Raw genomic sequence first — 18284 nt, 5'->3', positions numbered from 1 at the left:
AGAAAAGAAAAACAAACAATTATGTCATTTTTAATAAAAAGAAGGGTCACATTTTCAAAAGTGTTTTAAAAGTGAACATGCAATGATTTGAGGCTGGAGATGCTTTAAAAGAGTGAGAGTTGTTATTTTCTTTCTTGTCATAACACAAGTTTACAGTCAGAGTGTGTATTCACTCTGTTTGGCCCTACAACAAAATAAGGTATTAACAAAATCCTTTTTCCTGTGAACTGTATGCTTCTCTTATGCAACTAAATATTCATGTCTGTTTCTTACACAGCTACCTAAAGCTAAATGGTTTAATCAGTAAGAGCATTGTACCTTCAGTAAGCTGGTACGGCCTAGCTCCTAATAATTCTGGAAGCATTTGCTAAGCTTCCATAATTATTTCTATTGCCATGAGCTAATTCCCTTGATTTGCTTGAGGTTAATTGTTGAAAAAATAATAGAATTTGAATATAGGAAAATAATACTCTCAATTCAAAAGCCCAACATCAGGCAAAAGCTTACTGGAGGGTATATGGTTTAACTCAATACTTTGTTTTCATTTTGTTTTTCTGGCTTTTTGTCCCACTGAAATCCATGATAAGAAAATATTTACAGCACAACCAAGTACCACACACACTCCAAATCTATTTGAGAAAAATGTATTCATGAAATAATACTAAGTCTCCCTACATGCAGTGCATTCTGAAATTTCTAACCTTTTTCTAATTTTCTAAGTGTAGGTTATGATCTATCTGCTAAGTTTATTTTATGACTTATAAATTGATCACTCAAACTGCTGGTTTGAAAATAACACATCTTTGGACAAATTCTGGGAATGGATGCTGGTTCCCTGATGTACAAGAAGAATTCACAACGTGACGGCCATAGACCAAAAGTCACAATGAGTAAGCCTGGGCCAGCACATTTTAGTGGCAAGTACGAGGGAGAAATAATCGTCTCCACCTGTGCAACCCATAAATGTTTTCTCTTCTACCTTCTCTGGAGATAAATGTAAGAAAATCAACCTTCACATCAAGGTAGAATGATGGAAGTGAATTTAATCACCCAATTACTATTAGGAAAGAATAAGAAAGCAAGTTAAGAATGAATTAGGTCAGAATTGATGAACATAAGAAAATGTGCAGAAAGCAATTTATCATCTTTTACATAAATTTTCATGCTGTAAGCAGCATGTACCTGAGAATCATATCAATGGACCAAATCAGTGTTATTAGAATCAGACTGGAAATTTGGAGATGGGCAAGTCACAAGAAAACACAGAAACAAAATCAGAGGTCTGAGCTTTTGTTGACCCAACCATATGGGAAAGGCCACGTGATGGCTTTCAGAAGTTCAAGCAGCACAGACTTACAGGCTTAGAGTGCACGCATTTTTTTTCTTTCTTTCATTTTTTATAAAAGAAACACATCCACCAGGTATTTGAGATAAGAAACTAAAGCAAATAAGGTCAGGGAAAATAAATGAAGTACATTGAAACCACCCATCTTAGCTTGACTGGGTGCTCAGTTTTTTCCCTCAAATTGGAACATTAATTGGCAGAATAAATAAGTACGTAAAGCTACATCCCCGTGGGTAGCAAGATGGATAAAGTGGACATAGGGGAGTAAAGCTATCTTTAGTGGTTCTCAGAGTAGTTCTGCCCAAAGAGGGATTGGACAACCTTTCACATTTCCTTCCTGAAGCTATTCTCAGATTCCATATGGAAACTACAAAAATAGGGATGAAAATCTCCCTAGTTCAGAGTACCATGCGGGGGCTTGGGAGATACTTTTAAGTGGAAAGAAGTTAGCTGAGTATTTTTAAAACTGCAATATTATAGAGTTATGTGAGGAATCAAATTATATGTTCTATTTCTAAAACCTAAGAAAAATGGGTATTTTGACAATTCACTAACAGTTATTAGGATATTCAACCAACATATGTTGGGCTAAAGTAAATGTGAAGTGGACTAGAAGGTCACACAGCATCTTCCTGCTCTCAGAGAGGGACTTAGTGTAACTCCCTCAAGGGTCTTTGACTCCAAGGAATCATTAATTTCTTGCTCAGTTGAAATTATTCTGACAGCTTTGACGTTAACGTGAGCATCACCAGAGCATGGTATACTTGACCATAAATGGTTTGTGGAGAATCAAAAGTAAAAATAAAATAATATAGAGTCTCCAAAACACTCGATTAGAATATCAAAGGTTATTCAAATAAAAACTTGATCTTTTCTGGCTCAATGTATCATAACTCTGTATCCTTTCATGTGGGCAAACAAACAGTCCATACTGATTTCTCAGTTTTTCCCCTTCTACTTCACACATGAACAGGCACATTTCATTTTAAAGCTATGTCTTAAAAAGCAATAGCATGGTAGCATCCTATGGCCTAGACTGATTTCTCCATATAATTTGTTCCAATTTTAACTGATTTTTCTCTGCAGTGCAGATGTCCTGGCTCCCACCAAAAGGAGCAATATTGCCCAGAAGGCTCTTTATATTTTTCTGGTAGATTTTCTAAGTAGGTTTTATGTCTTTTGTTACAGTATGGTCTACTAAAAATATTAGGCTATTATATAATTTACTAAATTGCAAAGATCGACTGTTATTTTCTTTGCAAAGCTGACCCTACCATATGAAATGTACATATACATTAACAGGTACATCGTAACACACTCTTAAGTCTAGTGGTCTCTTTCAGAGCAATGTAATTAAATTGCTTTGGGGATTTTTCAAGGAAGTTCACCATGCCAAAAAAAGAAAGTTCAATCAAGAAATTGGGGTTTGTGCTTGAGTTTTGTTTGTGTGATTATTAATTTCTTTTAGGAGCACCAGCTAGAATTGGAGTTTGGAAGACTATGCATTAAGAAGAAAGATGAAACAGATGCAATACACAGTTAAGATCAAAGAACCCCATCAATTCATTCGGAAAGTCAAAATCCAGCTGAGCCTCAGAGCCCTGTCTGCATAATAACAAAGGTTGACTAAAACATAAGGATTAAACAGATGAGCTGTCTCCTGTGGAGGCATGGGAGGGGAGCCCCACTGAGACACATGGAAAGACACTTTGGAAGCTCACACCTGCTCCACCCCAGCCAAACCTACAGGAGACCAAGATGACCAAAGATAGTCCACTGATGTCTGGAACTGCTAGCTTTACAAGAAAGGAATATATGTCTAATGGACATATTTTTATTTGCTAAGATGTTTTCAGTCTAGACAAATGACAAATTAATAAATTGCTTCCATTTTTCCAAGGTGACTTACCAAGTGCTTGACTTTCAAAATAAGAGACACAAATAAACAGTGAAAAAATTTTCTATGCCATGAAACAGTGTTGGGAGAATGCCTACCTCCCAAATATATTTTCCCAAATGAACAGTGCTTTTCTTAAAGCAATCTGGAAAAACATTGGTAAATTTAGTTCCATTTTGCATTCTCAGAAAATTATTATTTTTAGTAGCATGAAGTATACCCAATTTCTATGAAGACATGCCAGGTTACACTCATCACTATACCAAATTATGTTACTTAGCCCTATATAGTAAAAATACAGCACAGGAAGGCTGGGAGTATAGCTCAGTGGAAGAGCACTTGCCTAGCACATGTCAGGCCCTGAGTCTGATTCCCAGCATGGCAAAAAAAGAAAAAAAAAAAAAAAAAAAGAGTTGAAGAATACAGCCCCAGAATCAAAAGCATTTAAAATTCTGTGCCTGTGAAAAAATGTTCCATTTATTCTAGCGACCTTAGCACAATGTTACATTGAAGCTACTGGTAAATTATTCTGAATATCAAAAGAATTTTCTTTTAAGGAAGCTGAAGTACTTTTTAAAAGTTAATCAAGTTGGAGACTGAGGCAGGAGGATTGCAAGTTCAAAGCCAGCTGCAGCAAGTTAGTGAGACCCTGTCTCAAAATAATAAAAAATTAAAAGGGCTGGAGATGTGGCTCAGACATTAAGCACCTCAGGGTTCAATCACTAGTACTGCAAAACAAAACAATAAAAATCGTTAAGCAAACTGGGACAATAACAGACTTACTGGAGAAAATGATATGTTGTTATTAGATTTCAAATAAAATCTAAAAACTAACTTTGATATGAATTAACTTTCTCAAGCATTGGTTGTCAGATGATTTAAATGTGTAATAAATAGACTTGAATCAATGGCAAGCATTAGCTTTTGTTTTATTCGCCAAAATGAGTAATATCCAATTTGAAGTGAGAGCAACAAAATCTCTTTGGAGTAGGACAAGCTATAAAACATCAAGAAGTGACTTTGTCGAAGTGCAGACTTTGACCTGATCTTTCCAGAGTTAATGGCAACATCATTCAACCCACACGTTTTGAAGGAGTTGACTATGGATAAGTCACCACGAGGACAGAGAGAAGAACCACACACAAACCATAGGAAACAATCCTCAGCTCTGAATGTGAACTTGAGAAGGAGATAAATGCTTGAGAAGTTGCCCATGGCCTTCGCTGAGGAGGTGAGATTTGACATAGGATAGACGTAGAGAGGCGGGAATTGGCTCTCCAAGGGGAAGGAACAGAAGTAGAATAGACTAGAATTTAGTTGAGAGAGAGTGTGATTCCATTTGGCTAGAGGATAAGAGACACGTGTGAGTTAAAAAGCAACAACAGTAATTATGAGGTGTCTTAACTACTTCATGAACAAGTTGGATTTTTCCTCCCAGTCTTTCTTAAATGCTGGCTTGAGATTCCCCGACATTCTTATTGAAAGTTCAGGTCATCAGACATGCTCTAGCCCCTGAGAATCCAGCATTTTCAGGGACAAGACCTAGAAATTGGATTTTTGAACAAGCATATAAGTTATGATATTATTTTTCATCTCTTTGAGGGAGTAGGAAACTTTGAAACTGCTTTGGGAGAAAAGAGCTAAAGGGTAAATTAGGGTTTGGGAAGAAATTGTTGAAAGACAACAGGAAGAAACTCAGGGCAAGAAATCCACATCAGAATAAGGATGCTTGAACCTAGGCATGTGGTGTTGTCAATATTTTTAGTTCTCTCAAAAGCAGAAGCCCTTAATCCAAAAATCTCATCTGATTTTTCTATGTATCAGTAATTCTGTTTATTTTTAAGAATGACTCCACAATTCAATTGTAAAATGTTATTATCTAAAACACAGACACACACACACACACACACACACACACACACAAGTACCCATTTTCAGAAGGTCTCACTCAATTATAACCATACAGATAAGTAAGAGTTTGTATGTGTAATCATTAGAGAAATTAGCAAATCATCCGCCCCACCACTGTGTTCTGGAAAGAAGATAACTGATAACTGTTCCTGGAGTTTAAACTGATGGACTATTTCAAGGGTCAATTACTAATACTTAGCTGACTTTTTATTACACCTGATTTTTCGCAACAAAAAAGTAACCGTAGTTTAGCTCAGGCATATGACCATTGACAGAATGCATGTATGCCCACACAAGCTCACATAAGCATTAATTTAAAGAAAAAAGGGAGACAATTTATAAGAACATCAGAGGTGCATCAAGGTACATACATTCTATGGAAAACTACACAACCATAATCTCAAAATTTTGAACAGTCTACATTATTGTGGAATCATGCTTAAGATAAATAATTTAGTCAAAAATGTAAATCATACAGAAATATGTACAGAGTCATCCAGTTTTTAATGAAAAAGGAGATATGTGTTTAAATATGTATTTATAAACACTTCTTTGTTTCTAGAAAAATCTCAATTTAGAGCAGATGTAGAGAATGGACTGAAGGGAAGGTAGGACTTTCCCTTTTTAATTTACACTGATCTTTGTCACTTCAATTTCTTAACAATGAGCAATAACTCTTGTGTTAGAAAAGAAACTTTAAAAGTACATCAAAATTTAACTTTGAAGTAGTTAAAAATTTATATAGCATTTGACACAACCCTTAGCTATTGGCCAAGAATTTTAAATAACTTGGGAGGAGAGTGTCACTTGAAGATGCTGTGAGGGGAAGCTGGCTTCCTTTTCCTTTGCTTAATTAATCCTCAAAATTTAATGCAATCACAGCTTTTAAAAATCATTCAGAAAAGTTAATGATGTACATATTGACTTCTATGTTACAAAAAACCTTCTTATCAATATTACCATCTGAAGGAGAAGATTTTATATGCACATCTTTAAAGTAGAGTATAATATAAATACATACACATAAAGTAGAATTCTTAGGTAATTATGCTGCCTGATCCTTCATTACATGAATAAAACGAACCCCCCTCATTCTTTGATTTAATGCTATTAGGTCATTTGTTCTCATAAAATATCATAACTCAAACAGGGAGCAACTTAATAGCAATTCATTTCCAAATGATGCTCAAGAGATATCATTTAAATCACTAACGTATACTGTGCAAAGATGGACCATTTTTCAACACTCCACATAGCAGTTTTTAAAATAATGGACACCAAACTGATTTCTGAATTTGTTAAAAGTCCGAAAATTTCTTTGAGATTTAAAATATTACTGAAAAGAAACTAATTTTATCATAAAGTTCTCTATAGTTGGGTGAATTCATGTATTTTCAGGTTATCATTTTTCAGTTTTTGAGCAATTGGTTTTAATCTGAACTTCAATTTTAAGAAATGTGAGAGGGAAAAGTGAATAGAAGCGCTATGACATAAATTAAATCAAGTCTTCAAAGATTTTAATAGCACCACGGACGCACGTGTGCTCCTTGCTGGCTGCACTTTACAGGGGAAGAAGCAGCTCTGGGGGTGCGGGGGGGCGGTAACAAATGAGAAAATCACCACGAAGGGGTCCAGAGAAAGAGCTGGCAAGCAGCACCTGCTATTTTAAGTTAATTTTAAAGTCACTTTTTAAACTGTGGGAATACTTGAGCAAACATTAAGTTCTTGAATCAAAGTATTCTTCCCACATACGTAAATTAGAAAGTCCAAGAAAAAAAAAAAAACAAAAAAAAAACAGTAACAAACGTTTTTCTCTAAATATAGGATGAAAGAAAATAGTCCAGTGTTGTTGAAATCTTTCCTGTAGCACTGAACCATAAATCTGTCCAAACTGGAGGCTCATCCATCCATTGTAGGAAGGCCAAGGACTTTTAGAAGCTCTTAGAATTAAAAGGAAAACAACAACAACAACAACAACAACAACTTTGAGATGACCTTTTCTTTTTCCTGTACTTTCTAAGTTCAAATATTGTTTAGCTTCATTGATGCTCTTTTTTCTCTCCTGCCCCACCCTTGGGACTGGCCACTATGTAGCCTTATGAAAGTTACAAAGATTAGAGGTAAACTATGTAAAATTCCATGGCATATATTAGTAGCTCAACAAACACTGGTTGCTATGAGTTTTACGCAGTTCTCCTATCAGAAAAATCTGCTCATTAATTTAACAAATATTACTGAGCTTCTACTAGGTACCAGATGCTGTGTTGGGTCCAGTGCCAGGTGAAGAGGATAGAAGATGAATAAACACGTAGTGTCCCTAAGCGGACACGAAATGGTTTCCTTGTTCTAAAGATTTTTTTCAGAGAAAGTAATTCTGTAATTTCCCCTGGTGATGTTTTCAAGTCTGCCACAGCTTATTTCAATATCGTACGAACTCTTGTTTCTTAATTCTCAAAAAACAGTTTATATACATTAAGCTTATGACAGGTATACATTCTAAAACATACATAATATTTTTTAGGTTGTAAGGTAAGAGACACTGAGCAGCAAGGCAGAATAAAGAAAAACATACAAACTTTTGGTCCAGTTTCTGCCTAATTCTAGAAAGCTTAGTGTGAAAAGGGAACCAGGTAAATTTTAAATTTAGATTACATAAATCATATCAGAAACATAGATAAATTCCCCAGAGATTTGCTCATGTTTCAAACTTAGTTATCATTGATTATGATTTACTTTCATCCTAACTTTATTGAAAATATGTCTTTCAATGCAATTACTCTCACACAGCACAATCAGGTATGGGGGCTGTCAATGTCATAACTTGAGCTTTGGAAACAGTGACAATTACATTTTTAGAAAGGGTTCATAAAACCTGTACCTTCTAAGTACTGAAATATGTCTTTAATTCTTCACAGTTGTGTAGCTGCAGAACTTTTCAGTTGTTTTCTCAAAATACTTCTACTTCATCAACAATAACTGAATTCATTAACTTCACTATTAATTCCAATCATTTTTTCCCCATTTTTTGAGTCCCAAGTTCATCTCACTAAGATCAGCCCTTTCTCTGCCTGCCCCCTCTCCCTCTTCCATAAAATATAATCAATCTCTATTATAGTCATGAAAATGGTATTTGTCACTTCGCTGAGAAAAAAAAAATCAATATATCTTCCAAGGCTGAACAGGAATTTAATGCAATGAATTGAAGACTGTTAGAGAAATTTAGCTTGCCAAGAGTTTAGGACAAACTAATCGAAATCCAGAAAATTCACAGATGAGTTGGCTGATGAAATATATAGATATGCCATAGAAATTAATATTTGGGCATTAGAATAACCTGTCATTTCCAATCCTGACAAGAAAATGGATTTAGACAGGCAAATCTCTAACAGGTCACCATCTTAAAAAAAAAAAAAAAGTGAAATTCATGCATCGTGAAAACATTTCTTGAACATGGTAGATAAATAAGAAAAGCTTCATTCTTTCTTTATTTTTATTTTTTGATAAAATTTACTAGGTAGATAATTTTAGAGTTGCAAAACTGTGAGAAACCTGAAAAATCAAGGATTTTGTCATATAAAAATATTCTGGCTCTGAATATTTTTGGACTACAAATTACTGCAATAGTCAACCACAGAACAAAAATCGTATGGAATTGGGGAATCCAAAGTACACCTTTTCTGTCTCCTTCTCAAACATTTGCCTTGACTCTGTCCTTCCAGCATCTGCTGAGTTACTTCCTGCCAAAAGGAACACTTGCCCCTGGACAATTTATTGTTTATAAAGTAACTAATTAGCAAAATCTCTTGTCTTAAGCTAAACTGCACTTTTCTAAAAAACTGCCATTCTTTGGTTCCAATCTTACACTGAAACAAGGTAAACTCAGTCTGTTCCTTTCCTTTGAATTGGCCCTTCAAGTGCTAACGGTCACCTGTCACTTCTCCTGATACTTTTCTTTCCTGGACACACCTATCTAGTTCCTTCTCCCATTTCTCCTAGGGAATACTAACCATAGCAAGTGTTTTTCACAAAATTCATGGCATAGTTTCCCCGTGACCTCCCTTTTTGATTTGCATCAATAAAAAACGTAAGAAAATATGTTCACTAAAAATGAAGTCCATTGGAGCCCTGTTTTATTGCCAATGGAAACTATACCTACCTGTCAATTCAAGCTGCTATATCCTTTGCTTTTCTGCATTATTGACAAGCCATGTCCCTTCCATTCTGTACTCATATGGCGTTGAATCTGCTCAATAGATTGGTTGGCTTAGCTCATGTGCCTCTAATACCTAAAACTACACCCCCAAAGATTGAAATAATGCCCTTGGCTGGCCTGGAAGGTCTAATGGATTCAGTTATTTCATCATAGCATATTGCATAGTTTTCAACTCCAAAGTAAACATCTTTGTAGGTTAATTAATTCCACTCTTAATCCTGCTGTGATTAGGTATTTCACATATTCCTCAAAGTATCACTCCTCATTTCCTACATGTGACAACTGAGGCACAATGAGATTAATAACTTGTCCTGGGTCACGCCATCTGCAATCTCACAATCTGAATCCCAAGTTCTTTTCACTATTTCTTCCATGCAGTCCTTTTTAGGGAATTGAAAGATAATGTGAAAGGAGGGAGGGGAAGAACAATAAGTTTGTAAAGAGAGACCCCTTGGAATCATTCGTATTTGCCCTCATGAAGAGAACTGCAATTTCGCAAAGTTCAACCTAAAAAGAAGAAAAGAAAATAGAGCCTTAAAAACAAATACTCTGGCCGGTCATGGTGGTGCATACCTGTAATCTCAGTGGCTTGGGAGGCTGAGGCAGGAGAACTGGAATTTCAAAGCCAGCCTCAGCAAAAGCAAGACTGCTAAGACCCTGTCTCTAAATAAAATACAAAATAGGGTTGGGGATGTGGCTCAGTGGTTGAGTGCCCCTGAGTTTAATCCATGGTACCAAAAAAACAACAACAACAACAACAAAAAACCCCAAAACCAAAAATTGGTCCATCTCCTTGATGGTGGAAATGAACCAGATACACAGTGATGTATTAAATTGTTAAACATTTTTGGCTATTTTGGTGGGTGTCCCACGGAGAGACATTTATGACAAATGTTCATTTCACTTCTCAGGAAGAAATTCACTATGTGATAAAAGATCGAGGTTATTTTAACCAATCAATTCAAGCAACTGCCAATTTAGTGAAAATATCCCTCTTAGGTAGAGTAACTAAGAGTCCATGGAGAGAAACGGGATAATCACTTCTTTGGATAAGGGCGTTATGACCATAGAGTGTACCAGTCTTTGTAACTATTTTGAAAATTCACTGCATAACAGCACATGATGACCCATCTTATTTATACCAAAGCCGTGGAAACTCAATTCATTTTACGACTTGCTCAATTACAAAATAAACAAGTGACTCACCAAAATCACCTACTGGATAACAACAATGAAAACGGAAGGTCTGACTTTTTCTGAACTTAATCAGCCCCCGCTCAGGCTTTATGAAAACCATTTCTTTAATATTTTCATCTGCTGTCATCACTCTCAGAGAATGCTTGTTGTAGAAGTTGAACTAGAAGTTTGACCAAAATCATAAAGTTGCTTTTATTTCTGAAATCACAGACCAAATCAAGTTAATCAAACATAGTTCTTTGCATTTAATATCACAGATACTTATACTCTCTCTTCCATAAATATGTTTCCTTTTTTATAAGACTCAGAGTGTAAATGAGCATACGTGTGTATTTACTAATCCATTCTTTGTGAAAGGGAACAGACAGAGGAAGACAGTGGGAACACAAGGTTCAGAATAATTCTATAAAATGGGCCCACTGTGCTGACCCCCACAAGCTTTCTTTGCCAAAAAGCAATTTACCCGCAGCCTGCATGGCCTAAGTGGACAGGCTGTCACATCCCTCAGCAAACTACCTATTACATGCAAGGAAATACAGACAGGAAATAACGTTGATAAGAGGAGCCCAGGTTACTTTGAAGGGAGAGACTTTTGTGAGCCTTTTCACAGACCAGATTCTGGAAGATAAGGATAATGCCTCTTAACCATAAAACCTGTAAATATGATTAAGAATCCAATTAGAACTGTTCAGCCTGGGCCCAGGTGACGCAGCGTTGTCATGACAAAGGGGACTTGAAAGTCTGATGTCAACCTGCTGTCAATGAAAAGTCAAGAGGTAGATATGGACATTGGCAGGACTCTCTGGAAACTTCCCTGATACTCCCAATAAAACTGAAGTGCAGGAGAGAGGCAATTTGAGAGTGTCCCCTTTCCCTTTTCCTATCCCTTCAATAAACTCACTCCTGAGAGAAATGTCTGAAATTTTTCTAACTTGATCTCAAGAATCAGTCTTTGAAGGGGGTCTCCACACTACCTCAGTTTCCTGGAAGGCCTCGGCTCTGTAACATTTGGATTGGTGAATATACATTTACCTAGTTAACTTAACCAACAAATCGTTATTGACCACCCACTATGTGTCTAACACTGTACTGGCTGGGCAGGGATTAGAAGAAACAAAACATGACCTTCTTCCAGTAGCTACAGTTCAGTGGGTAAGTCATAAGTGAACAGAAAATCTCACTGCTATGGAGTAAAAAATGGCATTAGAGAATCATTAAAGTTCACATATATCACTAGCACCTGGTGGGCACTCAATAAATATTTAATAATATTTAATAAGTCAGAATGAATCACCCCTGTGCCTGGAACACAGAGTGCATCCGACGGAGATGCCTGTGCTGGGGACCTGAGAGATGGATAAGGAGGCAGTGTTGGACCTTTCTTCCATTCAGACTTCATTCAGTGTGAGAAGGGAACGGGAGGAAGCAGGAAAGAAGGAAGGAGGGAGGGTGGAAGGGGAGAGAGAAGGAGGCAGAATCCTCCCAGTTGTCCATTTTTGTTTTAAGGTCATTTCGCCACCATCCCCTCCCCCCACATGCAACCTGCAGGCTCTCAGACTGAACATGGAAGGAAGCCCAGCTATTTTTATGCAGATTACGCTGAGGCTCTGAGACAAAAAGTGGCATATTGGGATTTAAGTGGTTGAGGGCAGAACCAGGCCAGCAAGTTCAGCATCTAGTCCACTGTGTCACACCCCAGAGAACGTATTAATGACAAGCCTCTTTATACCTGAAGGCAGCCCTCAACCAATTTCAACAGCAGTAAATTAAAGGTTTGACTTCAGATGCCAACCGAACAGAGGAACTCGAGTATCAGCTGTACGCCAACAATGAGATCTTTATAAATAAATTTATAATGATCCCTTCCCAAAGGTCACTCTTTATTATCCCCTACTAACTAGAAGGCAAGGGAGAATCCAAGCAATTACGAAGATAGCTGTTGAGATAAGATAGCTGGTTAAAATCCTATTCAAAGGATGAACTTTCCGAGGACTCATTTTACTACAAAAACCCAAGAAAATGAAGCCAATGAGTCAGTCTATCTTTCTCCATTTGTGTTGTCTTACACAATGATGAATCAAGTAAGGAAGAGAAGCTGATTCCTGTCTAAATATTTGTCTTTTTTTTTAAAGCTGCCTTGGAATAAATTAAGTCTTTCTGCCTAAGCCCCTGAGACTCTAGAGAGAAGCACAGGCGAAGGAAGCCTGGGTTATTTAGCTCCTGCCATTACTGCCTTCAGACATTTCTACTTTGTCCCATTGTCCTTCCGAAATACCTCTGCACTAACGTCCTGCTCTGAGTGATTACGGCATCTTTTCTACTCCTGTTGCCAAGCTTTGCAATGATGCTAGGTGAAAACACCCCTAGGCAGGTGGGTGGCCTCCCGTCAGTGTGACACCTCACTGCTTCTCAGAAATTCCTTCCTGTGCACCTACCCAGCACCAAGAGCCTCAGCCTCAAAGCAGCTGTTACAAATCTTTACTACTCTGCTCCTGTCAGCTTTCAACTGACAACTCCGCTTCCTCCTTCCCAAAGACTAACAAACAGAGCCCAAGGGCAGGGAATTTCTTAGCATCTTGGTTCGCATCTTGTTTCCCATCTTGGAGGAGGGAGCTGTACCTAGTCCCTCTTCCTGTGCATGGGATTGCCCCTCTTCACCTCCAGGAAAGTGGTTCCGGTAAGTAGCATGTTCCTCTTCAGTCTCTCTCATCCCTTACAAGCATCTGTCCCTTACAAATGAGCTCAGCTCTCTTCTTTTTCAAAACCCTTTATTTTCTTGAACACCAAATTGGTAGAAAATATAAGCTGCCTACCATGCTGACTCCTAATTTGCTCAAGCCACATCCATTATTCCACATCTTGGGATATGGCTAACTTTCCCACTGGTTCAGTTTTTCTGAGGCGACTGTGAACTTCATTTCCCACCTAAGGCTGGTGCTCCTTTAGCCGGTCTTCATACTACTTGTGACACAGTGAAATTTCACAATCAGCAGGACTCCTTTCTGCTCAATATCCCTTTTTGCCTGGCTTTCCTTAGCGGTCATTTCTGTTCAACTCTCCCTTGCCTTACTCTGTCCCCTTTGGCAGACTCTTCCATTCTACTGAGTGTAGAAATGTGAGCAAGTTTCACACTGCTGTGCCCTTATACTCTTTCATTCATTCTCCTAGTCCTGGGGTTGCAGCAAATGTCCACTGCCACATAAATACTGCTTCCTCCATTCAACACTCACCTGACCACAGGTAAGGGGGAGTCTTAAGAGTTCCATGGCCGGATTACAAACCTCTGAGGTTCATACTTAATATTTATCTCCTTCCCTGCCCCCATTAAGTTGACCCAAGGCGAGTGTCCGTGACAGGGCATTGGCATCTACCTCTGCTCTCTAGATCAGCCCACTTGGTGCCATCCCTAACTCCACCCTTTCTCTGCCCCATCTTGGTCAATGGATCACTCACATCTTCTGACACTAACATAAATGTTTATCGAATCCAACTTCTTTCCCCTCTTCTCATCATTATGACCCAAATCAACCCCTTATTATTGGGGATCTAGAAAAATTTGAAACACTCATAGTCTTATTTTTCTCTATCAGCACATAGGCTTCTCCACTACTGGCAGAGTTAACCATCTTAAAAAACAGTAACACGGCATTTCAGATCACAAGGCTATTTTAAAAGACTTCAGAAACTCAGGCATTTACCTTGGTTAGCTATTGCCTATAGTCTAGATTCCTGTGCTTCCTATGCAAAGCTCATTGCCACCTGGTCTCCTCAGATCTTTCTAATCCACTGATTACCTTTCTCCTCTCACATGTACTCACACTTAGAGCTCCGCCATATTGATATTGAAATTCCCAGCGTAACCTGGAGCCTCTGCAGATGCTCTCTTCTCTACCTAGAACAATTTCCCCCTTGTCTTCATTCGTGTATTCCAGCCATCAACTTCAATGTCATTTTTTTAGGTGAAGGTTTTCCCAGTTACTCCATCGAGATTTTCTGACTCAATCCTCTCTAATTCATTGTGTGGTAATTTATCCATTTTCCTGTCACCCCACTTGACAAAGAAGTCCTCTAGGACAGAATTTATCTCACACATCTATCTTTGGAGCCTAGCATACTGCCTGGAATATAGAAGGTAATTAGTAATGATATCAATAAGTATTTTTGATAAGTATTTTTCATTGATCACTAACAATTAGTGATCAGAATTCAGACGGGGAAAGAAATTCAGCATTTATTGTTTTTATTTCAATATGTTTAGCATGTTAAATACAGGCTGATTTCATGAATTAGATAAATTGGCTATAAAAGAAGTAGATTTTTAAACCATTCTGTAAGGTTATATTTCAATTATAAATTTGAACAGTTAATAAGATAGCTTGATAGTTAATAAATATCTTTTAATTTTACTGTAATATAAAATCTAATGTGGCCACATGTGTTTGCGTTTTTCAGTCTACCTATCTGGTTTATAATTAAGACTAAAAAGCATCATCAAATATACTTGCTAATTAGAATGGATGCTTTTATCAAAACACATTTTAAAAAATATTACAGTGATTTCATATATACTAAAGCCAACAAATATTTTAAATGACTCATGCCTGTGTGTATTAATTTGTTATTCATTTTCCTCTTGGCAATATTTAAGGAAATAAACCACTTTTCAGGTACCAAGATCTGATGATAGTTCCTTTTTTTCTTTTTTCCCCTCTCCTGAAAATGTACAAATCAAACTATATTTTTTTGGCAATGAGAACTTTACAAGCAGAAGTTATCTTAAATTCATTCTTAACACTCTGTCATAGCAGTGATATCAAAACTTATATTGGGCTCTGAAAATATGCTTTGGATTATACTGAAAACTCCAGAAGAATAAAAATATCTCTTAGTCTGTTATCAACAAGCAACAGCAACTATGTACATTTTGTTAGTTAATAGATATAAATGACAGAAGTTGGGAATCCATGGCCTTTTTGCCACTGACAGTTACGGTCTGCGTGAAAGAAGTCATTTCTAACTCACAGTCAGAAACTGAAAGCATTCCTTCTCGCAGAAGACAAGTGTTCCTCTAGGTTTTCTCTGTAAACCTTTTTAGTCTTTCATGAGACCCAAGCATTTACCAGTACACTGCTGTAAAAGAGATCTAAACACAGCCCTGTGCAGCTGTGAATTTCTCGTTTGAACTTTTGTCAAAATTCAAATTCACTGCAAGCAGCCATTCATTTGAGGAGTTAGTAGTCGTCACCTGTTACCTGGGGATTCTTAAATCAGAACTGATTTTATGTTCATTTGTGATTCTATTAGCATAGTAAGAATTATGTATTAATATTTTTCTACTTGCTTTGTGAGTGCCATAAGACAAATCATTACATGAATTGTGCCTTAGACACACTTCTATAATTTGGACGCATCAGACAATTTTCACCCAGAGAGAAACTGAGAGCCAAGTGCAGTAGTCCCCCTTGTCCGTGGTTTTGCTTTTTTTGTGATTTTAGTTACCTGCAGTCTGAAAATATTAAATTGAAAAATCCAGAAATAAAATATTCCTAAGTTTTAAATAACTTTTATTACAGTATATTGTTGTAATCGTTCAATTAGTTGCTGTTGTCAGTTTTCTCCTGTGCCTAATTTGTATATTATACTTCATTATAAGTTCATATGTATAGGAAGAAAACAATGCATATAGGGTTTGGTACTATCTGCAGTTTCAGGCATTCGTGGAATGTCTTAGAATGTACCCCCAGCAGATCAGGGGAGACTACAGAATTTTCCAATTAAGATCTTTCATAAGCCATGACTAGCCAAGTGAAATAAAAATGAATGCAATGTCAAGATTAAATTGAGAGGTTCTCTAGCACAGGTGGCCAAGGTTTCCAGAAAGGTAATCCTTCCAATATTATTTCCTTTACCATTTCCTTCTCGTATCGTCGAGAGTAAGTCCTACAGTCCTCTTCCATACATCCAAAGGGTATATAACTCAGTATAGCAATAAGTGAAAATAAATCACTCATTTTCCCTTTTCTCATATCCTGGGTATAAATCAAATTAAAGTCTGAAACCATATGTATTAGAATATCAAAGATATGGTAAAAAAATAAATATATAAATAAATGTGTCCTCTTTTAGAAAAATGCAATTTTTTCTAGGAACTTTTTTTTCATGTTCATAAAAAGAAATATCATCCACAGAATACTTCTTTATTGGAAATACAAAAGTTAAAAATACAAGATCAGATTTTTATGATCTTAAACCCATTACCTATTCAGTGTATTGTGCTAATAATACTTTCAGGGCAATATTTGAATTCTGTGATGAAAATGCTAACATAAAATAAGAAGTGTATTTTAAGAAACAGTCTTTAAGGTTGAGATTAAATCATCATTAGAGAGTATGTGTCTGCATTTGTAATCAGGCATTCACATCTACTTGCAGTTGGCTTAGGATTTAATATAGCTTAATAAGACAGAGCCATAATAATAAACAATTAGCAAGGTTCCCATTTCTTGCTCAGCTTAAGAAAATTTCTGGGAGTCCACTAAAAATAACCACAAGCTCTGCCATCGCATATTTGTGGTTTTAAAGAACTTTGAGAACTGGGAGCCAAGACAAATGCGTTTCAGAAGGTTCCATTTGCATGGAACATGATCTTAGTAAGATACAGAGATGAAGGAGTAGAACAGGAAGGAGCGCCCCAGTGAGCCGGCGAGGAGGGCCAGGCAAAAGGAAGTGGGCTGTGTTTAAGACTGAGTTCCATGCAGCCTGGGACAGAAGTACCTTTTGAACCAAGGCATGGCACGCTCAATGCAGGAGTCAGCCCATCTGACTCTGAGGGCCGCATGAGGTGTTACAGAAGAGGAAAACAGAAGAGTAGACAAAATGTCCTCAGAGTCTAGGGACTAGGAACATAAAGACGGCCATGGGCACCATTTAGTGTTCAAGCAAGGCTTTCACAACTGTGCACCAGCGTGGCTCAGTTCTATGACACGGACATTAATTTCAAGTGGCTGGGGATATATTTGCTTTCCTTTGTTCACTGAACCTGAGGTCACAGTCCGCTGGTCAGAATTCATGGGTGTGTGTGTGGGTGTGTGTGTGTGCGCGCGCACTTGTTGCAGGGTCACACTGCATGGCTCCTGGAAGTTGGAGTGAGTCACCAAGGAGGCTCACCTGACTATCTGAATTTCCAGCTTTAAAGTGAGATCTTACAAAAATAAAAATTAAAGAAAGGGAGATCTTTAGAAATTGAGAAGTTAAAATTTAGATCTAGCATTGCTCTATCTATATTCTCACATGACAGCACACTGTTTCAACTGTCGGGGCGGAAAAGGCTTCTCAAGTTTTCCACAGTCCCCGCTATTCCACATTATGGTCATGATTGAACTCCCCTCTTGGCTCATTTGAGTTCATCACCTCTCATCTAGACTTTCCAGGAATTGTTTATATTTTGAGATAATTGTTCCTAAATATTGTTTTCTTTGCCATGTAAAGTACTAACCAACAAAACTGATCTTGACTTATATTTCATTGCTTACAAAGTACTGTCACTATTAATACACTCTGTAGTCACCCTATGAGTTAGACAAAGAATAAATACATCATTTCATTTTATAGATGAAGGGAAAGAAGCTGTGAGAGACCAAGAAACATTTCCAAATTTAGCCCAGGTAAGGGTCTAGGTCTTAGGTCTCTGGTCTCCTGGTAAATGGTCTTCCCAAACCCTC

At 37.2% G+C, this 18284-nt stretch overlaps 1 long non-coding RNA gene across 18 annotated transcripts in view; it reads right to left on the bottom strand.

Annotated features, from left to right (window-relative positions):
• LOC306662777 overlaps positions 1 to 18284 on the bottom strand; it is a 69314-nt gene that overhangs the window by 5840 nt on the left and 45190 nt on the right. For 4 of the 18 annotated variants that reach the window (XR_013764229.1, XR_013764230.1, XR_013764235.1 and 1 more), the window contains exon 8: positions 10573 to 10723. The exons of the other annotated variants lie outside the window; for them this stretch is intronic. This is a non-coding gene — a long non-coding RNA (uncharacterized lncRNA). The remainder of the gene's footprint in view (positions 1 to 10572; positions 10724 to 18284) is intronic. 18 annotated transcript variants of the gene reach the window in all.

Source organism: Sciurus vulgaris, assembly GCF_902686455.1.
Source record: "Sciurus vulgaris genome assembly, chromosome: 5".
Classification (NCBI taxonomy): Eukaryota; Metazoa; Chordata; class Mammalia; order Rodentia; family Sciuridae; genus Sciurus; species Sciurus vulgaris.
Note: the sequence above shows the minus strand (reverse complement) of the source record. Positions and strands in the feature narration are given on the sequence as shown.